This window comes from Chelonia mydas, chromosome 1 (assembly GCF_015237465.2).
Source record: "Chelonia mydas isolate rCheMyd1 chromosome 1, rCheMyd1.pri.v2, whole genome shotgun sequence".
Classification (NCBI taxonomy): Eukaryota; Metazoa; Chordata; order Testudines; family Cheloniidae; genus Chelonia; species Chelonia mydas.
This window is the reverse complement of record NC_057849.1, coordinates 207,647,351-207,670,611: the sequence shown is the minus strand read 5'-3', so window position 1 is coordinate 207,670,611 and position 23,261 is coordinate 207,647,351. Positions and strand designations below refer to the sequence as shown.

The window sequence follows — 23,261 nt, the reverse complement described above, 5'->3', positions numbered from 1 at the left end:
GGTTCTTAAGTTAAGCAACCAAAAGTCCCTTTAACATGCCCATCCCATCTCCGCACCTCACTCACAGTTCTTGTCCTGGATCAGTGCAGGCCCAGAGTTCAGAGTGCATCTGCAGAGTTCACCTCCCACCCTAGGTGGAGGAGGCGTGTAAGAAGACACCATGCTCGCTCCACTGTCCAGGCATTCACTCACCGCTCCTCATCGCCCTCCACCTTGCTGGCCACTTGCCAGGATGTCTTCAGGTCCCACCATTTAACACAGCTCTTAGGGATCACAGCTGTTAATGGGGGATCCTCACTGCTGGTGCACACTGGGTAGTCCCTTGCATCAGAGATACTGTCCCAAAGCAGGTCTAATGCTGAGACCTACGTATCAATGATTTCAGCTCTGTGGTGTGTAAGAAGATTCTCAATTGATCCTAAATTATCTCTTTTATTACACAGTGGAGAGAGGAAGGGTCAAATGGTACCTAAAGCCCTTAAGCAGTACCCACACCACCAGGTACAAGTACCCGTCCCCACCCTCTCTCCCCTCACTGGGCTTTGGAATCCATGTACCCTGCCTAGTGAATGCTGTTTCATCGAGGGTAAGTCCCTCAATCAGGGTATGCCAAGCATAGTTCTGCTGCCTTTGATGCACATACCAAGGATAACAACTTTTTATTACTGCTGCCCCAATAACAAGGAGACTGGGGATCCAACACAAGCCAAAAGTGATCATTTGGACAAGCAATCCCATCCTGCTGAGCACCGAGGCAGAGTGGGTGTGCCGATGCAAATGAGGTCAGCTCCTGAAGTGTTCTTCCACAGCTCATCACTAGATGTCAGGGGAGAGCTCATTCAGACCCTGTTTACACTGTTTTCAGCCAACCAGGATGAGGGAGATTTAGTCTAGTGGTTGGAGCAGGCATCAAGAACCAAGGACTAGGATCAGAGCTGAAGTCAACAGTCAGAAGCCAAAGTCAAGGGTCAAACCAGAGGTCAGGAACTGGATACCAGAGCCAAGCCGGAGGCCAGGAACTGGAGCGAGCAGGGTAGCACTCAAGGAGAGGACAATACAGAGGCAAGGCTGGGTGCAAGGCAGAGACAGCAGAAACAAGGTAACACAGGAGCATGCACACTGGTGAGCATGAGCATTGAGCAGCCAGCGAGCTACTGCTGCCGGCTTAAGAGCCGGCCTGCTGCCCCTGCAGCCAATCAGGTGGCATGGTGAATCAGGCAACCTGCTGCAGGCCAGCTGTTGTGATGAAACTGCTTGGAGATTAAGTCCGCTGCAGGACCTGATTCTAGACAATACTCTCCTCTGGAGGGCACCATCCAGGCCCTGGGGTCTGGTTTCTAAGGGTAAGCATGGTGAAAGGCACGCAGGAGAGCCGGGGCACGGAAGTGTTCTGTACATTCCCATGAATGTTTGTCTGGGATGTACCCATTCCAGTCAATTACATATTGTAGTTTCCCTTGGACCCAATGAGAGTCTAGAATCTGCTGAAGCACATGTTCTTCTTGGCTCTCTACCCCAAAGCCAGGTGTCAAGTGGCGGGATAGGTCAGCATGCCATTTGTAAGTTGCCCTGATGACTTCTAATTGCCTCTGGAGTTCTTGGAGTGTTTGCTGGATGTGAGTTGTGAGTTTGGTAGCAGTGGGCATTGATGATTCAGAGGGGATTTCTGGATGAGCACAAAGATAGAAACCATAGTGAGCAAAGAAGGGAGTGTGCTTGGTGGTTTCTATAAGCAAACTCAGCATGAGGGATCAGGGACAGTCAGTAATATTGATGATAGATTTAGGAAGCCATGTAGCTCAAGGGCTTGACTGACCTGCTCTGCCTGCCCATTGGTGCTTGGGTGATAGGCCACTGAGATTAGGGCATTGATACTCAGACAGCATAGAAATTCTCACCAGAAGTAGGAGATAAATTGGGATCCTCAGTCAGACATTATCCTGCAGGCATGCAGTGGAGACGAAAGATGTTGCTCACAAACGAGCAGGCTGTCTCCTGACCAGAGGGAGGAGGCACCTGCAATGGAACAAAATACGCTATCTTGGTTAAGTTTCAGAGTAGCAGCCGTGTTAGTCTGTATTCGCAAAAAGAAAAGGAATACTTGTGGCACCTTAGAGAATAACAAATTTATTTGAGCATAAGCTTTCGTGAGCTACAGCTCATTTCATCGGATGCATTCAGTGGAAAATACAGTGGGGAGATTTATATACATAGAGAACATGAAACAATGGGTGTTACCATACACACTGTAAGGAGAGTGATCACTTAAGGTGAGCTATTACCAGCAGGAGAGCGGGGGGGCGGGAACCTTTTGTAGTGATAATCAAGGTGGGTCATTTCCAGCAGTTGACAAGAACGTCTGAGGAATGGTAGGGGGTGGGGGAATAAACATGGGGAAATAGTTTTACTTTGCGTAATGACCCATCCACTCCCAGTCTCTATTCAAGCCTAAGTTAATTGTATCCAGTTTGCAAATTAATTCCAATTCAGCAGTCTCTCGTTAGAGTCCGTTTTTGAAGTTTTTTTGTTGAAGAATTGCCACTTTTAGGTCTGTAATCGAGTGACCAAAGAGATTGAAGTGTTCTCCAATTGGTTTTTGAATGTTATAATTCTTGACATCTGATTTGTGTCCATTTATTCTTTTACGTAGAGACTGTCCAGTTTGACCAATGTACATGGCAGAGGGGCATTGCTGGCACATGATGGCATATATCCCATTGGTAGATGTGCAGGTGAACGAGCCTCTGATAGTGTGGCTGATGTGATTAGGCCCTATGATGGTGTCCCCTGAATAGATATGTGGACATAGCTGGCAATGGGCTTTGTTGCAAGGATAGGTTCCTGGGTTAGTGGTTCTGTTGTGTGGTGTGTGGTTGCTGGTGAGTATTTGCTTCAGGTTGGGGGGCTGTCTGTAAGCAAGGACTGGCCTGTCTCCCAAGATCTGAGAGTGATGGGTCGTCCTTCAGGATAGGTTGTAGATCCTTGATGATGCATTGGAGAGGTTTTAGTTGGGGGCTGAAGGTGATGGCTAGTGGCGTTCTGTTATTTTCTTTGTTGGGCCTGTCCTGTAGTAGGTGACTTCTGGGTACTCTTCTGGCTCTGTCAATCTGTTTCTTCACTTCAGCAGGTGGGTATAGTAGCTGTAAGAATGCTTCATCAAGGATCTACAACCTATCCTGAAGGATAGAGTGCCAGAAATGACTTTGGAGGGCTTGAGAATCGTGGACATAGTCTCCTCACCCAGTTTGTAGTACTCATCCTTTTGTGACAATGCATCCTCCTTCCCATTCCTTGTCCCTGGCTCATAGGTGACCACAAACTTGAATCATATCAAGTGGAAGGATCAGGGTGCCTGTCGCTGGTTCAGGTGCCTGGCTGTTTTAGTTACTGCAGTTTTGTATGATCCATCAGAACTTGGACCAGGAACCTATCACCCTCTAGAAAATGCCAGATCTGTTTGCTTTTGACACAGCTTACCATGATGTGGAATGTAAGAAATGATATGTTCATCAAAGACCATCTCCACGTTTGGCACAAATGGGCCACTTAGGGTGTGATTCCACTCCTACTGTAATCATTATGATTATTTGTTGATTGTTTGTATTGCAGCCCTAGTCAGGAAAGTAGGCACCATTGTTCTAGGCCATGTACACATGTCATACAGATAGACCCTGTCCTCATGTGCTTATGATCTTAGCATATAACAGATCAACAAAGGCAGGAGACAGGTCACAATGGGAATGGTCATATTCAATATAGTAAGCAGTGGTTACACTAACTGTGGGGCCATTGTCAAGAGTTTTGTAGGCATCACATGAGAGGTGAATTTGAAGGAGGACCATGGACAAAGGAGGCTTTGTGGATGTTTATGGGTCATGCCTCCCATGGATAAGGGGCAGAATGGGAGAATGTTGCAGTAGTCAAGATGGAAGATGATAGGGGCCTGAACCAGAGTTTAGCTGTGTGGATGAAAAGAAAAGGTCAGATATTAGCGATGTTGTGTAGAAAGTAGTGGCAAGATTTAGACACAGCTTGGATGACTGGTCTAGTCTACAGAGAGGGCTGAGTCGAAGGTAACATCTAGATTGTGGCCAGAATGTCTGGGAAGGAGGTGGTATGGGGAGGCGGGATGGCTTCTGGGGAAAGATTAAATGGCAAAACTTCTACTAATTTAAGTGGAGAAGGATGAAGTCTGTAGCTGTAGTTGCATCAAAGGGTATGTCTACATTCCAGCTGAGATGGTGCTTCTCAGTACTGACGAACAGAAACATGCTAGCTCTGCTCAAGCTAACACACTAAAAATAGCAGGGCATGGCTTGGGCTAGATGCCCGAATTTAAGACTGCCTGATTCTGTGGGTACACGTTCAAGTGGTTAATCCGAGCCGACGCAGGGACAGCATGATGATTAGCTCACTGCTGCTGTCTATGCTGAGCCAATATCTATCTTGTGGCCAATGGAGGACTTTAGTGTCTCAGACTGTCACCCTGGCACCTTTCATCAACACCAGATTAAAAGATTAAATTCAAAAAGTAATTGTGTCCACTAGACGTGTTTTGCTTCCCAATAAAGTGTGTGTCTGCACTCTGCTCTTGGGCTCTGACTGTGTTTGACCTTTCTTAGTGAAAGAACATCAAATGTGCTCAGTTTTATAGCTGGTTGGAAGAATTTATTTTGGAGAAGTGTTATAGCCGGTGTTATGCAGCAGATGTGGCAGAAGCTCGCTTTGAATGGGGGGTGGATGGAGAGGAAGTGCTCTGAATGGGCAGCGGGTAGAATCAGGGCAGCAGGTTGAGGTGAGGGATCAGGGTCTCAGAGATAGGAGGGGGAGCAGGGTGGGTGCTCTGCAAGGGGAGTGATGGGAGCTAGTGAGACTTGGCAGTGGGGAGTGTGTTTCTTACCTGCTCCTCAGCTAGGGTTGCCAACTTTCTAATTCCAGAAAACACCCTTGCCCTGCCCACTGCCCCACCCCTTCCCTGAGACCCTGACCCGCCCCTTCCCAAGGCCCCGCCTCCATTCACTCCATTCTCCCCTCCCTCCATCGCTTGCTTTTCCCTGTCCTCTCTCATGTGCTCATTTTCACTGCTAGGTCCTAACAGGCATATTTATAGTTTTGATGGATGTACTATGCTCAGTTCAGGTTTTATTTGTTACAGGATGCTAGAGCTGGCAGCAAAATAGTCAAAAAGGGTAATTTTAAAAAAAATTAAATTTCACAAAGGTTTTCATGATTCTTTGCCTCCCCTCTTCCCATTTTTCTTAACCAGCTCCATCTTTTTTGTTCACTAAAGTTATTGTAATTTTATGTGTGGAATTAGGACCACACATTATCACAACTGCACTAGGTCCATTAAAGGCCCACTCCTGAGCCCAAATACAAATCCATAGAGCACAACCACAGAAATGCACACCTGTCCAGATACCCATATAAATAAATCTGTAGAAACTGACTCCCACACCTACATGCGGATACACATATGTATTCATGTGTACACATCTAGCATGCACTAACACATATACTTCCACATTATTTAATATTACAATTGTTGTTTAGAGTTTAGAGACCCCAACTAGGATCAGGACTCCAGGGTGGTAGGTGCTGGACTTACACATAAAAAGAGAGAGTCTGCAACAAAGAGTTTATAATGTAGCTAAACAAAGGTGGGGAGAAATGTATGATACATTGGCTCTTCTTCAATTACTAGTCAATGACATTCACTTTTTAAGAAATAATACATTTCTTTTAGAGTTCCCTTCTCTTTTAAAAACTTATTATGAAATGAATACACACATATTTTACATCATCAATTTTTTTTGTGTGCAAGACAGCAAAATTAATAAAAGTCAAAGAGTTAGGATGCAAATTTTATTCATACAGGTATACACACATGCGGCAATACACATACCTCCCTACACAAAGACACACAGTCTCTTAAACACATACAAAGTATGCATGCACACTCTTGCCTACACAGAGACACTTTTTCATACACTTTTCCAGTGCCACAATTTTCATTCCACTTTTGCCTAAATCACCCAGCTGGAAAGGAGGAGGGTGGTCTGGAGGGGAAAAGATGGGTAGCGGTGGAGGACAGAGGATGGGGAGGGAAAGTGGGCAAGAACGAGAGCAGGGTGGGGATGAGAGGGAACAGTGAAGGAGAGAGGAGTGGGTGTAGGGGGTATGTGGGGTGGATGGGGATGCAGGGGGAGGCAGAAGGCTACAGGTGCTTGAGGATGTGGGGGGCACAGGAGTGTATAGGGACATAATGGGAGTGCAGTAGTGTATGGAGTTAAATGGGGTGCAGGGCTGTGGGGGGGTGAGGGACATGGGGGTGGTGGCTCTGGAAGGTGGAGAGGATGGGTGGGAGAATGCTATAAGGGGTACAGGGCTGGGATGGGAAGGTGTGGGGTGAAGGACAGCATGGGACGGGGGAGAGATGCAGTGAGGGGGATAGGGGTGGAGCCCCATTCCCAGCATTTGGAGATGGGGATATACATACCTCAAACTCCTGGGTGCTGGTGATGGGGCAACAGACAGACCGCGGTTCACTGCAGGGTACGCGCCGCAGCTCGAGCCCAGCCACATGAAGAGCATGAGAAGAGGACCAGGCAGTAGCAGAAGAGGTGCACACCATGCGACCCCTCAACAGCTGCCTGCTGAAAGCTCGCGAGTCACGCTCACGCTAGTTCCTCCACTGCCCTGACCCAGCCAATGGGAGCTGCCCTTGCAGGCAGTGGGCGGGGCAGCATGTGGCCCTCCCTGGCCACCCCTAAGGCTAGGAGCCGGATATGCCACCGCAAACCAGACAGTCAATGGCTCAGTCAGCAGTGCTGACCAGAGCTGGCAGGATCCCTTTCTGACTGGGTGTTCCGGTCCAAAACCAGACACCTGGTCACTCTATCCTCAGACTGATCCTGGGCACTGCAGTGGCCTCTCCAGCCCCTGAGGATCCCACTCTTGCCTCCACTTCCTCCTCTGGCCCCTCCTCACAAATGCACACAGAATGATGTGCTGGGGGCAGAAACCTAGATCAGCCCCCCCAACAATATTTCCATTGCATGCTCCTGATTCAGCTGCCAGGCTGAATGTTATACAGGAGGTCAGGCTAAATGATCTAATGGTCCCTTCTGGCCTTAGAATCCATGAACAAAATCTAGAATCTGTGAACAGAAAATGGTAAATGTTGTTGTTGGAATGGAAATGTATTGTTACTGCTAATTAATTATATTTTCCAACAAGCCCTATTCAGTTTACACAGATATACTCTCCAACCACCAGCCCAACAGACTCAGCCTGGACGCTAATTGGCAAGCTGGGCTCTTTCCTCCTCCCACATCATCACAAGTAAACAAGGTTATGCTGGCCAAATTAGGCCTGTGTTGACTCCTCTGCAACCTCATTGCCTTCACTTGATGCCTCTGTAGCTCCTGTTCAGTCTCTTTTTTCCTGAGTGGGTTTGCACAGGGGTCATTGATTGGCATTTGGTAAACAATTCTGTTGATGAGGCCCAAAATGGAAAAGTACCTAGCTTGCACTTTCAGAGCTGTGCTATCTCTGTAGGGCTAAAATGTAGAAAAGAGCAGTAAAAACTTATTTTTGTCATTCAAGACATGAATTAAGACTCTAAATAGACACGGGGCTTGAAATTCATCTCTGTTAGGAAGGTAAGCACAAAGTGTGTATGTACTACTTCAGTTTCACTAAATCCCTAAATAGTCACTAAATAGTGCTTGTGCTGATCCTCTGCAGAGGAGTGAATAACTACCAGGGAACAAAGGTGCCATTTTTACACTCACTCTTCAGAGAAGTACAGGATTATAAGTGAATAGATAATGTCATTCAATCAATTTTACTTTATATATGTTTGAAATACCCAGGGCCCTGTACTTACCAAAGACTATAACACATGGGACCAAACCCCAGTAAACCTGCATCTGAAGATCTGCAAATAAATGCTACAGACCTGATATTTGATCAGGAATATTACCACTGAAATAAATGCAGTTCTACCAATATAAGTGAGAGGAAAATCAGGCCCATTTTTAATACAGGATTGTTTCCAACAATGACTGAAATGTAGCACTGAGATGATTGTCTCCACTAGTTACTCTTTAAAAGAGAATATTCTGTTTCTGGTGTCTTTGCAGTCAAAGCAACATACATTTCCTCGGTCACCGCAAGAGTATCTTATCTTTTTAACTTTTTTCTATTCATTAATCACTCAGCGACTGATCTGAACTTCCATGACTGTATTTATTGTTTGCCTAATAGTTTATGAGGAGAAATGAATGAACTTCATTATTCAGGGGGTGTGATTGGTCAGCTAAATTACATTATAGTGTTTTTGCTCCCTGATGGAATGATGGACACTTTAGAAACAGGAGATTATTTGTAAAGAATTAATAATATGACCCCACCAGTAGCAGTGGAGGGAAATCACTATGTTTATTTACAAATCACTTCTTGTATTATTTGACCAGCTTTAATCACAAAACACCTAAAAATGTGATAGGTACACACTCCATACCTGTATACAGTAGCATCACTTCCAGCTCCCAATGACATTTACAATCAGGACCAAGAGACAAAACAACATTTAAAAATTGTACTGCACACTAAACCAAATAAGAAAAAAGACAGCATCAGGCCTATTGTATGAGCAGTTGAAAGATTACAACAAAGTAGATTGTTAGCGGGCCCAGTACAGATGACCTTATTATAGTCAAATGAACAAAACACAGGCAGACTTATGAAATACAGTATCAGTGATTACAGATTGGAAATAGGAACTGAGAAAACATACGGCCCATTGGAAACCCAAGGAGAATGGACTTGTAAACATTATGACAGAAGAGAAATTTAAAACAAGACACGCTTCCTACAAAATACAAAAGGTACAAGAAAGAGACAGAAATAGAAGAAAGTCACTCGAAAAAGAAAAAAATGACCCACTAAGAAAATCCCTGTATATGTCTGGGAGAACTGAAAGACATGCAGGACATATCATAGAATCATAGAATATCAGGGTTGGAAGGGACCTCAGGAGGTCATCTAGTCCAACCCCCTGCTCAAAGCAGGACCAATCCCCAATCAAATCATCCCAGCCAAGGCTTTGTCAAGCCTGACCTTAAAAACTTCCAAGGAAGGAGATTCTACCACCTCCCTAGGTAACGCATTCCAGTGTTTCACCACCCTCCTAGTGAAAAAGTTTTTCCTAATATCCAGCCTAAACCTATATGGGACAGAATGTGACAGCCTGAGCCACTGAAATAGAAATGGGCAGTAATATAAAATGAACACAATGAGATAGATTCATTCAATCTAGCCCTTGGATGTTCCATGACATTTTTCACAACGTGGGTGAGTTCACATTGCTTTGAGAACTTTAACTTTTACTTTAAAAGTGGGTTGAAAAGGGAAACAAGTGTTTGTGATGCCCCACCTCCATTTTTATTTTGTTGTATGTTTTGCTTTTTTATGGTGTCTGATTTTTTTTAAAATCTCTTTGATCTTTACCTTAGATATACTAGGGATAACCACTTTGGCTTTTCCTGATCTGATGGACCAGAGCACTTGAACTGAAGCTTTCCTGCCCTTTAGTTGTTGAAGGGATGGTAGTGTTAAATTGTTAACAAAGAGATCTTTTCACCAGACTGGTTGGCAGATGTTTGAGTTAAATTTGTGTTAAACAAAAACAGAACCCACCCTTCCCTCCAAAAAAGAGCTTTAAATAAACATTCTGACTAAAAATACTTTCCTATCTCAGTTGCTCAGGTTTCATTTCCTTTCCTGTGATGCTACATCCTACTAGTTAGCCAGTCATCTGTAGGGTGTTCCAAGAGAAGATCGGAATTTCTAATGTAAAAAACTACTATAAAAAAAACCCCAAGAAGATTCTAAAAAGAACAACAGCTACAACAAAAAACAAACAACCCCAAAAACAAAAAGACAACCCCTTTCAGCCCTTCCTTATACATTATACAAAAACAAAAAACTCAATTTTCTTTTCATTTTCTGGTTGCTCATCATTTTAACAGGGCAATCAACTTGCTCACATTTGGAAGGTGACACCCCCAAATTAGCTATGTCACCCATTCACCCTTTAATACGCTCTCATCAGCTTTATATGTAGGTTGAGCAAGACCTGTGCTCTGGGAGAGAATAGAAAACCGGTGCTGGAAGGAGCAATGGGTTAGAGAGATAATCATTAGTAGAGATTGGGATAAAGGTGGGTAGGAGGGCAGAGAGAGAACATCTGAAAAAAGGTAAAATCAGAAAAGAAAAACATTTTGAAGGAGAAGAATGTTTTAGAGGGAAAAGTTAGAGATCATGTACTTAAAAAATTAACACTGAGGGTGGAAGAGATGAAAGAAAACATACATGAAAATATAGAAGGAAATGTGAAGACTGAGGGGGAAAGGGAAAGAAGTTAGAAAAACACAACCGTAAGGCAAACACTAATTTCTTTTTATAGAAAATTCACTTTATCCAACATCATGTGATAAATGTACCTCCCATTTACCTTGGTGCAACCCCATTATGTTCAATGATTGAGATCAGAAGTTGGCTCTTTGTCTATGATTTAATGCTGTTTTGACTGTTTCTCACAAAAGCAAATCTGAAACTATTCCTGACTTTGGACAGGAGGGGTACCTCCCAGGCCTGATCATATTTAGATACAAAAGTTACCTTCGCTTCCTCCCTAGCGTTGACAGTTTAACACAGATTTTAGGGTTGCCAACCCCCCAGGATTGTCCTGGAGTCTCCAGGAATTAAAGATAATCTATGATTATGTCATGTAATGAAACCTCCAAGAATATGTCCAACCAAAATTGGCAACCCTATTTTTTGCATTTAATTTCTGTTCTTTAAATGTTCACAAACTGTTTCTGATTTCCTTCAAATGTGTTCATTTTTCCCAAGTGTTCACTGAATAATTTGGACAGATAATTTTCAGCTTGTGGGTCATTCATGAATTTTTCACTTTGACTATTCACTATTTCTAGTTTGCAATTTGTTACATATTATTGTTTCTGTTCCATGATTGCATGACTGAAATATTTCATTAGGAGAATGATGAATGATAAATAAGGCACTTTTTAGTGTGAATTTGCAGATAAATAATTATGTTAAAATTCAAGAAGCTTTTGGGATTTCCAAGAATTTTTGCAGATACCTAGCAATCTAACATTAATATTTTGTACAAATTGTTTGTGAAACAAAATTTTAATTCCTTGTAACTTGTGTGGCTTTTAAGGCAACAAGTTTTAAAGGAGCCGAAAGTATGTAGGAACCCAACTCTGATTGAAATTCAATTATTCACTATTATATATATAAGCAGATTTTAATGTGCCATTATCCTCCCCGAGGAGGACAACTCTCCATCTTATGGTTTAGTCACTTCTACGTTTTTCTGCATGCAAAGTCATTTTTTTCCTATTGAAGAAAGTTTGCTTGTTTCCTACATGTCTGATCTGAAAATGAATTAAGCTCAAACCTAAAAAAACAAAAACAAAAAAAAAACAATTAAAATTAACCTTTGGACTGAGACAAAACATAGGAAGTTTCAGCCTTAGAGGAGAATATTTGAAGCCACCCTGATGAAGTGAGAACAGAGGCTTTACCTAGACTGATTGCGCCCTTTCCCATTTACAGCTGCTGCCATCACAGGACCAGATTGTTCATGACTATTGTACAAATGGAGGAAGGTGCATGGAGTCTTTCCCTCTTTTACCCGCTTATGCAGGTGCCATGCATGTTTGCAGTTATTGCACTCTTTTGAACGCAGCAACTGCTCCCTGATAGTACCCCCTAATGGACAAAACAGGGCAACCACTGAAAAGGAGCACACTGTTGCATCCAAAGAACTTTACAACAGGCATGTTTCCCCTGTGCTGCACAACTGACCTCTGAGAGACATTGTGCCTCCTAGAGCTTCCTCTGAGCATGGTAGAGTTTGTACCACCTTCAAAGAGAACCAGAGCCTAATAGCAGTATTGTCAAATAAAGCATAAGTTAGGCTCCCAAGTGGCTTAAAAAACCATGAGGTTTTATAAATAAGAAATTTATTCTGATTCTTTGGGTGTTTGAGCCTTTCGGGTTCACATTTTCAAGCCCTTCTTTGCAACTATGAGAAAAGAAAACTTTTTTTTAAACGAAAGCTGAAATTCTTGTGTGTTCTCAGGACTCCAGGAGCTAAAGATTTAAGGAAAACACCAAATTCATGAGACTTAAAATATAATTGCAAGAGATGGCAACACTTTAATGGACACAATCTGCTCTGTAGTAAGCTGCAGCTTTCCCCACTCATAGGGAGATTTCCAACAGACTGCTCTGTTGCCCCAATTAAATAATAGGGTCCTCATCCTCCCATTTACCATGTTATTCCCCCTCCACCCCACACTAGGTTTACCACCTCTGAGGTTCAAAAAACTGGGACATTTGGGGTGAGCCTGATTCCATAAAACTAGCCAGTTGGCAGTGTCTGGAGCACCCTTTTGCAGATGTCCCAGAGCAGCTACCTCAAAAAAGGGACGATCCTGGGAAATCCTGGACAGGTGGCTGCCCTACCCCACACAGGGCTATATAAAAGTACTTGCTTCAATTGAGATGGGAGAAGCAAAGAATGGGAGGAAGCTGGGAAGGGGCCTGGGATGACATGGAAGGCTTTACATAGCGATAAAGCGGTGGTTCTCAAACTTTTGTATTGGTGACCCCTTTCACACAGCAAGCCTCTGAGTGTGACAACCCCTTATAAATTAAAAACACATTTTTTATATTTAACACTATTATAAATGCTGGAGGCAAAGTGGGGTTTGGCGGTGGTGACTGACAGCTCGCGACCCCCCATGTAATAACTTCATGACCCCCTGATGGGTCCCAACCCCCAGTTGGAGAACCCCTGCAATAAACGTTTGTGTTTGCTTGGGGAGGTGCATTCTTGTTAGAAAATAACCCAGAGGAGTAGAGGGAGGGAAGGGAATCTGGGGTGTGGAGGGTTTGAATTTTTTTGTGTTTCTGTGATTTGTCTCCTTTGGAACTGTGGCTTTTGTTTTTTTGTTTTGAGGTTTTTATTTAATCAATATGCGCACTGAGAGATGTAGTGTAGCCAGCAGACCCTTCAATGAACTGTGGTTGACAGGCCAGGATTTAGGGAGACCCTGTGTTAATACTAAGCAATTCCCAGGTTCTGTTAGAAATTCTGGGCCAGAGAGGACCACAGCCTCAAGAGAGAATCCTCCTTATACTCATCATACTCTCATCCTGACTCTTCTCTTTGGAAATGTGTCTGTGTCTAAGCTCTAACGTGCCTGTTCATGTTATCATACAATACTGAAACCTCACTTGTCTTTTAATCATGTGCCCTAATCTGCTTCTGCTCTACTCTATCCAAGGCAATAACATGTTTTGGGGACACTGTTAAAACAACGGGTCCCAATTACGCTATTGGATGGAAGCATATTTTGAATGTGAGATGGAATATCTGCACAGTTACGGGGTCTCTACCTCCCACCTGAAGAGCAGTGGTTTGCTGGATGACATGTGCTCTGCATCAGATGGCATTTGATTCCTTTTAGTTTTAGCTTAAGTAAAGTTTAGCTTTCTAAAAGGAATGAATTATTTTTTTCTACTGTGAATGTCAGCCAGTGAGTGCCCCCTGGTTCCCTTCGTTGTCACATATTTCCTCCTGGAGGAGTTTCCTCAGGCTCCTCTATGTGTCACAGCCAGCCACCCCTGGCTCCCATCAGTGCTAAGAGTCTGGGTAACAGGCAAGAGGAAATGCAAACTCTCATTGATTAGAGGAAATTTGATATAATTGGAATTGCTGAAACCTGCTGGGACAATTCACATGATTAAAGTATTAAAATCACTAGTTACAACTAGGGTTGCCCTTCCCCGAGGCCACGCCCCCTGCACTGGCTCTTCCCCAAGACCCTGTCCCCCGCTGACTACATTCCCCCTCCCTTGGTGGCTCGCTCTCCCCCACCCTCACTCACTTTCACTGGACTGGGGCAGGGGGTTGGGGTGCGTGAGGAGGTGAAGGCTCTAATTGGGAGTGCGGCCTCCAGGGTGGGGCCAGAAATGAGGGGTTCAGGGTGCGTGAGGGGGCTCCAGGCTGGGGCAGGGGGTTCGGTGCCTGAGGGGGTGAGGGCTCTGTCTGGGGGTGCAGGCTCTGGGGTAGGGCCAGAGATGAGGGGTTTGGGATGCAGGAGGGGGCTCCAGGCTGTGGGGTGGAGCAGCGGGGTTCAGGGTGTGGGAGGTGGCTCTGGGCTGTGGCAAGGAGTTGGGGTGAAGGGGGGTGAGGGCTCCATCTGGGGCTGCAGGCTCTGGGGTGCAGGAGGGGGCCATGGGTTTGGGGGGGCTCAGGGCTGGGGCAGGGGTTTGGAGCTTGGGGTTGGGGCACAGACTTACCTCCAGTGGCTCCTGGCCAGCAACTCAGCGGGGGGTGCTAAGGCAGGCTTTCTGCCTGTCCTGGCTCTGCACTGTGCCCCGGAAGTGGCCAGCAGGTCTGGCTCCTAATCGGAGGTGTGGCAGGCTCTCGTCCGCAGGTTCCCAGCCAGTGGGAGTGCACAGCTGGTGCTTGGGTAGCACCCCCGCCTAGGAGCCAGACCTGCTGGCCCCTTCCGGGGCGCAGCGCAAAGCCAGGACAGGTAGAGACTAGCCTGCCTTAGTGCCGCCGCACCGCCGACCAGACTTTTATGTGCCCAGTCCATGGTGCCGACCAGAACCACCAGGATCCCTTTTCTGCTGGGTGTTCTGGTTGAAAACCAGACACCTCGTCACCCTAGTTACAACTGTAGTGCATTGAAAACTGAATTGAAATTGTAAGCTATCACTTTAAATGCTCAGGGTTTTTCCTGATCCTGCTTGTGGGCTATGGGGCCCTGTAGGGAAGTGTGTAGCTACTTTGTCATTAGGTTTAGTGACTTTTTGGTTTCCCTAGTGAAAAAATAAGTGTCAAAGTGACCAGTGACAAATCTAGCGACTTTCACTGCAAATTACAGTGACATTCAGAGAAAGAAGTCACCAATATATATAATCACAAAATCATTCAGAAGCAGCTCAATACTGTTAATAAAATCCATTCCATGTTCTTCTTACTACATTCTTTTGCACACCAAGTCAATGTCATTATGTCTCAACTGAGCACGTCCTTGGAAGGAATCACACTCCAGGGCTTCTTGGGCTAAGATTACTATAATCTGCAGGTGAAGAAAAGTAGTTTCTGGAGGCTAATTAAATACTTTGCTAAAGCCAGATACACTTCGGAGAGAGCTGCACATTAGCCAGGGCTTGTTTTATCCAGATATGTTCTTTGTGATGCAAAGAAAGATGGCTAATGAAGTAGGCAGAGTGGGAGAGGTAAGTTAGCCAGTGAGGAGAGCTGCACAGATGGAAGATGGGGTGGGATGAGACAGGGCCATGTGCCCCAATGGGGCAGGGGCACCACGCCTCCAGGGATGAAGCCCTTACTCCAGGATCAAACGTGGAGCTAGCTTGATTTTGGTTCCCCTTTACTCCTTCTCCTGCCTTGGCCTGGGGTTAGCTGCCCACCTGTTTTCAGAAATCAAACTCAGGGGTGGGGAAGGGGTCTGGCTAGCAGATTTTTGTTTTTAAATCTACTTTCTTGGCTCCCTGCAGCACTGAGGTCAGGTGAGGCGAATGCCCTCTTCCCCCTGGCTCTGGGCTCTCCCTTTCACTAACCTGTTGACTCAAATCCAGGCTGGCAAGAGCTGCAGTGTACAAAGCGCCCTTCCCAATAAGCAGAGGGCTGCCGTTTCCTTCTCAATGAGCAGAGGGCACCCTCCTGATAATGACAGTGTACTGGTGTAGTTGCTTCTGGTGTGCAAACAGAATGTAGTAAGAAGAGCATGGAATGGATTTTATTAACACTATTGAGCTGCTCTGAATGATTTGTTACTATACTTGCCTGGGCGCACGTGTGTGTGTGTGTGTGTGTATTAGGGCTGTCGATTAATCGCAGTTAATTCATGTGATTACCTCAAAAATTAACAGTGATTAATGAATCAAATTGTTAAACAATAGAATACCAATTGAAATTTATTAAATATTTTTGGATGTTTTCCTACGTTTTCAAATATATTGATTTCAATTACAACACAGAATACAAAGTGTACATTTATATTATTATTTTTATTACAAATATTTGCACTGTAAAAAATGATAAACAAAATAAATAGTATTTTTCAGTTCACCTCATACAAGCACACTAGTGCAATCTCTTTGTCATGAAAGTGCAACTTAAAAATGTAAATTTTTTTGTTATATAACTGCACTCAAAAACAACACAATGTAAAACTTTAGAGCTCCAAGTCTATTCAGTCCTACTTCTTCTTCAGCCAATCACAAAGAGAAATAAGTTTGTTTACATTTATGGGAGATAATGCTGCCCGCTTCTTATTTACAGTGTCACCTGAAAGTGAGATCAGGCATTCGCATGGCACTTTTTTAGTTGGCACTACAAGGTATTTACGTGCCAGATATGCTAAACACTCATATGCCCCTTCATGCTTTGGCCACCATTCCAGAGGACATGCTTTCGTATTGATGACTCTCATTAAAAAAATAATGTGTTAATTAAATTTGTGACTGAACTCCTTGGGGGAGAATTGTATGTCTCCTGCTCTGTTTTATCCTCATTATGCCATATATTTCATGTTATAGCACTCTCAGATGGTGACCCAGCACATGTTGTTCATTTTAAGAATACTTTCACTGCAGGTGTGACAAAACGCAAAGAAAGTACCAATATGAGATTTCTAAAGATAGCTACAGCACTCGACCCAAGGTTTAAGAATCTGAAGTGCCTTACAAAATCTCAGCGGGAGAGATATGGAGCATGCTTTCAGAAGTCTTAAAAGAGCAACACTCTTACGCAGAAACTACAGAACCCGAACCACCAAAAAAGAAAATCAACCTTCTGCTTGTGGCATCTGACTCAGATGATGAAAATGAACATGTGTCAGTCCACACTGCTTTGAATTGTTATCAGGCAGAACCGGTCATCAGCATGGACGCATGTCCCCTGGAATGGTGGTTGAAGCATGAAGGGACATATGAATCTTTAGCGCATCTGACATGTAAATATTTTGTGACGCGGCTACAACAGTGCCATTCCTGTTCTCACTTTCTGGTGACACTGTAAACAAGAAGCAGGCAGCATTATCTCCTGCAAATGTAAACAAACTTGTTTGTCTGAGCAACTGGCTGAACAAGAAGTAGGACTGAATGGACTTGTAGGCTTTAAAGTTTTACATTGTTTTATTTTTGAATGAAGTTTTTTTTGTACATAATACTACATTTGTAAATTCAATTTTCATGATAAAGATATTGCACTACAGTACTTGTATGAGGTGAATTGAAAAATACTATTTCTTTTGGTTTTTACAGTGCAAATATTTGCAATAATAATAAGCATAAAGTGAACACTGTATGCTTTGTATTGTGCGCTGTAACTGAAATCAATATATTTGAAAAAGTAGAGAACATCCAAAAATATGCAAATAAATGGTACTTTATTATTTTTTTAATAGCGTGATTAATCACAATTAATTTTTTTAATTGTTTGACAGCCCTAATATATAATTCTCTGTTGAATTCTCTGGACATTTTTTTTAGTGACATTTTTTACTCCTTTTGAGTGCTTAAATAGCTACATCTAGTGACTTTTCAGGGTTTGTCTGGTGACTTCTTGGTATGTGGAGTTGGCAACACTGCGAAGAGCCAGTAAGTTGGGATGAGTTGTGCCTCTCTGCCTTAGGGAGCAGCCTGCTTCGTCTCTTCAGTTATGCGGTTCTTTTGTGTTATCGTTCTGAATGTTAAGCAATAAAGTAGTGTTACTTTGCAACCCTCTGGCATGAGTATTTTATGTTTCTATTTAACTTTGCTGTGTGCATGCCATGAACATAACAACAACCTGTTCAGGAAAGACAAGGTAGGTGAAAAAGGTGAGGAGTGACACTCTACATTAAAGATACCCTTACCTGTTTTAGAGATATTGATAAGTCAGAGGCACAGTATCTCGAATGCACAGGGATCAATGTGCTAACAAGCAGGGGGTACTTTTGTAAGTTATAGATAATTGTCTAACACAAAAGGTATTGCACCCAACATGAAGTAACTATTTTGGGCCTCATTATGATGGATAAAGATGAATTACTCACTGGACTGGAAGTTGGTAGTTGCCATGGGGACCAGTGATCATGACCTGATTACATTCAAAATGGGCACTGGTGCAATCACTGCTGGAATACTGTGTACAGTTCTGGTGTCCACAATTCAAAAAGAATGTTGGTAAATTTGAGAGGGTTCAGAGAAGAGCCACAAGAATGATTAAAGGATTAGAAAACCTGCCTTACAGTGATAGAGGCAAGGAGCTCAATCAAGCAGAGGAAGGTATAATCAGAGCCAATAGCTGGAAGTTGAAGCTAGACAAATTCAGACTGGAAATAAGATGTAAATTTTTAATAGTGAGTGTAATTAACCATTGAACAATTTACTAAGGGTTGTGGTGGATCTCCATCACTGACAGTTTTTCAATCAGGATTGGATTTTTTTAAAAAGATCTGCTCTAGGAATTATTCTGGGGAAGTGTAAAGGAGTTCACTCACTGCAGGTGCACCTCCTTTTGGGTACATCTGGGAATGAGCACTCGCCCTGTCTGCCACCCCCTTTTGCTGGTTGCTCAGACTGTGGCCCTTCTCTCTTTGTGATTCAGAATGCTCCATCTTCATGACTCAGCCATCTGTCCAGGTCACTATATAATCCTCCTCTTCTGAAGTAACAAAGTCCCACCATACACTGTCTTAGATGGTCTTCCATTCCAGATCTCCAGGTCCTGTGCCACTTTCCCAGTGGCTGACTGGGGAACCCTCCCTCTACAGTGGGTTCCCACCCTGGAGCCAGCAGCCAAGTTCTGCCAGTTCCATTCCATGATGCTGTTTCCTTGGGCTTCTTCCTACCCAGCCTTTCTTCCCCGCAACTTCTCTGGGTTGACCCTTTCAGGGCTAGGATCCTAGGACTGATCCTCTCCCCTGGGTTTCCTCCTCACCACCTCTCTGTTCCCAGAGAGTGACTGCAGACTCCCTCTCTGCAGCCCTCTACTGCTGTCAACTTCCTGCCTTTACACTAACCAGCCTGCTCCTGCCTAGGTGGGCTCCATTAAGCCTGGCTCCCCTTCCAGGTGCAGCCAGGTACCATTATTGGCCTCCTAGGTCCACATTAACCCTGTCAGCACCTGTGTGGGCTACACACCTCATCATAGGAAGTTCTATGGCCTGTGTAACACAGGAGGTCAGACTAAATTATCACAATGGTCCCTTCCAGCCTTAGAATCTATGAACCTATGAAAAATAGAGGACAGTCCCAATCAGTATATATATCTTTCTTGACTGTGATATATATAATTACATTTGCTGCCTTCATGAACAAAACTGATTGTGAGGAAAAATTTAGGCAGAAAAATATGCCTGAAAATTGGGAGCTTTTAAGAAGAGTTTTTTTAGCTGGCCAAAAAGACATGATTCCACAATCAAGAAAGAGGACAACTTTGGCTAAAAGCCCAGGTGGGTTCAGTGGTGAAGTGATGGCAGCATTTAGAAATAAAAGAACAATATATTACAAATGGAAAAAAGGGGAATTAGAAAGTAATCAGTATAAATTAGAAGCTATAAAGTGGAGAAAATGTGTAAGGAAAGATAAAGACATCAGGGAAAAATCCATGGCTGACAGGGCTAAGAATAACAAGATGGAGTTTTTAAAGTACATTAGGAACCAACAAACTCCTAGAAACCATAAAAATAAATCCATTACTATGCAGAGATGGTTAAAATGTTAATAAAGATGTAGAAATGGCAGAAGTGTTCAATAAATATTTCTATTTTGTATTTCATAGAATCATAGAATATCAGGGTTGGAAGGGACCTCAGGAGGTCATCTAGTCCAACCCCCTGCTCAAAGCAGGACCAATCCCCAACTAAATCATCCCAGCCAGGGCTTTGTCAAGCCTGACCTTAAAAACTTCTAAGGAAGGAGATTCCACCACCTCCCTAGGTAACGCATTCGAGTGTTTCACCACCCTCCTAGTGAAAAAGTTTTTCCTAATATCCAACCTAAACCTCCCCCACTGCACCTTGAGACCATTACTCCTCGTTCTATCATCTGCTACCACTGAGAACAGTCTAGATCCATCCTCTTTGGAACCCCATTTCAGGTAGTGGAAAGCAGCTATCAAATCCCCGCTCATTCTTCTCTTCTGCAGACTAAACAATCCCAGTTCCCTCAGCCTCTCCTCATAAGTCATGTGTTCCAGTCCCCTAATCATTTTTGTTACCCTTCGCTGAACTCTTTCCAATTTTTCCACATCCTTCTTGTAGTGTGGGGCACACAACTGGACACAGTACTCCAGATGAGGCCTCACCAATGTCGAAAAGAGGGGAACGATCACGTCCCTCGATCTGCTGGCAATGCTCCTACTTATACGTCCCAAAATGCCATTGGCCTTCTTGGCAACAAGGGCACACTGTTGACTCCTATCCAGCTTCTTGTCCACTGTAACCCCTAGGTCCTTTTCTGCAGAACTGATGCCGAGCCATTCGGTCCCTAGTCTGTAGCAGTGCATGGGATTCTTCCGTCCTAAGTGCAGGACTCTGCACTTGTCCTTGTTGAACCTCATCAGATTTCTTTTGGCCCAATCCTCCAATTTGTCTAGGGCCCTCTGTATCCTATCCCTACCCTCCAGTGTATCTACCTCTCCTCCCAGTTTAGTGTCATCTGCAAACTTGCTGAGGGTGCAATCCACACCATCCTCCAGATCATTTATGAAGATATTGAACAAAACCGGCCCCAGGACTGACCCTTAGGGCACTCCACTTGATACCAGCTGCCAACTAGACATGAAGCCATTGATCACTACCCGTTGAGCCCGACAATCTAGCCAACTTTCTATCCACCTTATAGTCCTTTCATCCAGCCCATACTTCTTTAACTTGATGGCAAGAATACTGTGGGACACCGTGTCAAAAGCTTTGCTAAAGTCAAGGAACAACATGTCCACTGCTTTCCCCTCATCCACAGAGCCAGTTATCTCATTATAGAAGGTAATTAGATTAGTCAGGCATGATTTGCCCTTGGTGAATCCATGCTGACTGTTCCTGATCACTTTCCTCTCCTCTAAGTGCTTCAGAATTGATTCCTTGAGGACCTGCTCCATGATTTTTCCAGGGACTGAGGTGAGGCTGACTGGCCTGTAGTTCCCAGAATCCTCCTTCTTCCCTTTTTTAAAAATGGGCACTACATTAGCCTTTTTCCAGTCATCCGGGACTTCCCCCGATTGCCATGAGTGTTCAAAGATAATGGCCAATGGCTCTACAATCACATCCGCCAAGTCCTTTAGCACTCTCGGATGCAGCGCATCCGGCCCCATGGACTTGTGCTCGTCCAGCTTTTCTAAATAGTCCTGAACCACTTCTTTTTCCACAGAGGGCTGGTCACCTCCTCCCCATGCTGTGCTGCCCAGTGCAGTAGTCTGGGAGCTGACCTTGTTCGTGAAGACAGAGGCAAAAAAAGCATTGAGTACATTAGCTTTTTCCACATCCTCTGTCCCAAGTTGCCTCCCTCATTCAGTAAGGGGCCCACACTTTCCTTGACTTTCTTCTTGTTGCTAACATACCTGAAGAAACCCTTCTTGTTACTCTTAACATCTCTTGCTAGCTGCAACTCCAGGTGTGATTTGGCCTTCCTGATTTCACTCCTGCATGCCCGAGCAATATTTTTATATTCTTCCCTGGTCATTTGTCCAATCTTCCACTTCTTGTACGCTTCTTTTTTGAGTTTAAGATCAGCAAGGATTTCACTGTAAAGCCAAGCTGGTCGCCTGCCATATTTACTATTCTTTCTACACATCGGGATGGTTTGTCCCTGTAACCTCAATAAGGATTCATTAAAATACAGCCAGCTCTCCTGGGCTCCTTTCCCCCTCATGTTATTCTCCCAGGGGATCCTGCCCATCAGTTCCCTGAGGGAGTCCAAGTCTGCTTTTCTGAAGTCCAGGGTCCGTATTCTGCTGCTCTCCTTTCTTCCCTGTGTCAGGATCCTGAACTTGACCATCTCATGGTCACTGCCTCCCAGGTTCCCATCTACTTTAGCTTCCCCTACTAATTCTTCCTGGTTTGTGAGCAGCAGGTCAAGAAGAGCTCTGCCCCTCGTTGGTTCCTCCAGCACTTGCACCAGGAAATTGTCCCCTACACTTTCCAAAAACTTCCCGGATTGTCTGTGCACCGCTGTATTGCTCTCCCAGCAGATATCAAGGTGATTGAAATCTCCCATGAGAACCCATCATTGATGATCTGGAAGTAAATATAAAATCATTGCTGATAAAATTTGCAGGTGATACAATGATTAGCAGAGTGGTAAATAATGATGAGGGCAGGGCAATTATACAGAGCAATCTGGATCACTTGGTAGACTGGGCCAATTCAAGCAATGTGTGTTTTAATACAGCCAAATGCAAAATTATACATCTAGGAACAAGGAATGCTGGTCACACCTGCAGAATGGGGGACCATATCCTCGAAAGTAGAGACTCTGAAAAGGATTTAGGGATCACAGTGGACAAGCAACTGAACATGAACTTTCAGTAATGCTGCGGGGAAAAAAAGACTAATGCAATTCTTGGATGTATAAACAGGGAAGTAGTGAGTAGGAGTAGGGAGCAGAGATGACATGGTATTTACCAGAAGTGCATTTTACCTGGTAAAATCATGGGGAAAACTAGTTAGTCCCAGTTTAAGGCATTTTCTATTTTAAAAAAGGTTTCATTAATGCACACTACATTCTACTTAGTTTTAGTTACATATTCAAGTTGTGGTGTCATAAAGCAGTAGATTTGTAGATTAATTTAGAGTTGTACAAATAAAATGTAAACTTGCAGTGAGTGTAATACTAATATATATAATTATAATACTGAACATTGGACTGTCTATACATTCTGGTTCGGAATTTTCTCAAGGAAGTTGTACAGGTCATGACTCATTTCAGTTTTCAATATTATATAAACAGAAGTCAAAAACATTTGATTATATGAAAATGACAATAATGCAGAGTTGAAGCATTAAGCAATCAGAAGCATGCAGAGTTGCAAACTACTAGTCTGGGTCCACTTGGCCATACAGCATCCTGTAGCAGAAGACCAACTTTGAGGTAGTGGATAGACCGCACCTATTCCTCAGTTTTGAATGAAT

At 43.8% G+C, this 23,261-nt stretch overlaps 1 protein-coding gene across 4 annotated transcripts in view; it reads left to right on the top strand.

Moving 5' to 3' along the window:
- The window catches only part of FAM131B (family with sequence similarity 131 member B), an 80,347-nt gene that overhangs the window by 20,003 nt on the left and 37,083 nt on the right, over window positions 1–23,261 (top strand). The window contains exon 1 of one of the 4 annotated variants that reach the window (XM_043543967.1): window positions 7,556–7,664. The exons of the other annotated variants lie outside the window; for them this stretch is intronic. The gene's annotated coding sequence lies outside the window, so the exon portion shown is untranslated. Of the gene's footprint in view, window positions 1–7,555; window positions 7,665–23,261 lie in introns of those variants that run through there. 4 annotated transcript variants of the gene reach the window in all.